This window comes from Octodon degus, unplaced genomic scaffold (assembly GCF_000260255.1).
Source record: "Octodon degus isolate 3935 unplaced genomic scaffold, OctDeg1.0 scaffold00034, whole genome shotgun sequence".
Classification (NCBI taxonomy): Eukaryota; Metazoa; Chordata; class Mammalia; order Rodentia; family Octodontidae; genus Octodon; species Octodon degus.
Genome location: NW_004524610.1, coordinates 17,881,089 through 17,882,695, shown reverse-complemented (window position 1 = coordinate 17,882,695; position 1,607 = coordinate 17,881,089).

The window sequence follows — 1,607 nt, the reverse complement described above, 5'->3', positions numbered from 1 at the left end:
TATTTCCACTCTCTTTTTTTAGTTTCTAAATGATTAGCAGGACAGTTTCACTAATTAATACATTTCATATTGTGGTCTTTGTAATGGTTTTTCATAGTACAAGATGCAAACATAATATCCTGTCCAAATACTATTAGTACAAATCTTTCTTCTCATTGAATGAAGAGAAAGTAGCTGTATATCTATCCTAATTATTTTGTACAAACACTTCCCTACATTCTCAGTCATGGAGTTGTGGTTATTGTGATCCCTCTGTAGAATATCTTTTACCAGTCTGTATAGTGTTGGCTTTGTTTTCATGAAATTCTTTAGTTGGTTTTTGTCATGGAAGTACTTCACGTCTCCATTACGAAAGATAGTTTTTCAGGGTATACCAGTGTGGGTTGGAATTTGTTTTCCCGCAAGACTTTTAGTACTTTGCTCCATGCTCTTTTTTTTAGATTTAATTTAATTTTATTATTTTACTTTTCTAACATTTTCTTGAGAAACAAATAGCAATGAGACAGTTTCAAAACTGATTAGTAGGACAGTATCCATAATTAATAATTGTATATTGTTGTCTTCATAGTGGTTATTCATAGTTCAAGATGCAGACATGATATCCTGTCCACAAACACTATTAGAATAAATCTTTCTATTCATTGAATTAAGAGCAAGTAGCTGTATATCTGTCATAACTATTTTGTATATTCAGATACAAAATGGTCCTTCATTTGTATCCCCTTTTTTGGTTTAGTTTTGTAAGAGATGGGTATTCCATTACCATTTAAATATTGCAGGTGCATGTATTCAGCAAAATAAGCCAATATAGTTCAGTAGTTCATAATAGTAGTGGGTTATCCGTAGGACTGGCAATGTCAGAAATTGTTGACCTGACACTTTTACATTTTAGTCCATGCTCTTCTTAATAGTTTATGAAGAGAAATCTGCCATTATCCTGATGGGTTTTTCCTTTAAATGTCATCTGTTTCTTTTCTCTAGTGGCTTTTAATATACTGTTCTTGACCTGGATTTCTGCAATCTTGATTAGTATATGTCTGGGTGCAGTTTTAATTGGGGTGATGTTATTTGGAGTTCTTTTTTAAATTAATTTTATTGAGGAACAAATAGCAATGAGACAGTTTCAAAATAGGTTAGTAGGACAGTTACAATAGTTACTGTATTGCACATTGTTGTCTTTGTCATGGTTATTCACAGTACAAGATGCAGACATGAGATCCCATCCAACCACTATTATTACAAATATTTGGAGTTCTATATGCTTTGGTTACCTGAATGTCAGATTGTTTCTCCATATTTGGGAAATTTTCTGCTATTACTTCTGCCCATATTCTTTTTATATCTTTTGTATTGACTCCTTCTTTCTCATTCATGCCTATTAATCTTTTTTTTAAATTATTTGTTTGTGTGTGTGTGTGTGTGTGTGTGTGTGGCCAGCTCAGCCCACCAGAGGGCGCGGCTGGCTGGCATGTGGTGCTGGGGGATTGAACCGTGGTCCCTTTGCTTTAGCTAAGCTTGTTCAAATAGGTGCTTTAGACCACTGAGCCATCTCACCAGCCCCTCCAGTCCAACTTTTCTAAGGAGTCTCCACACTGATTTCCATAATG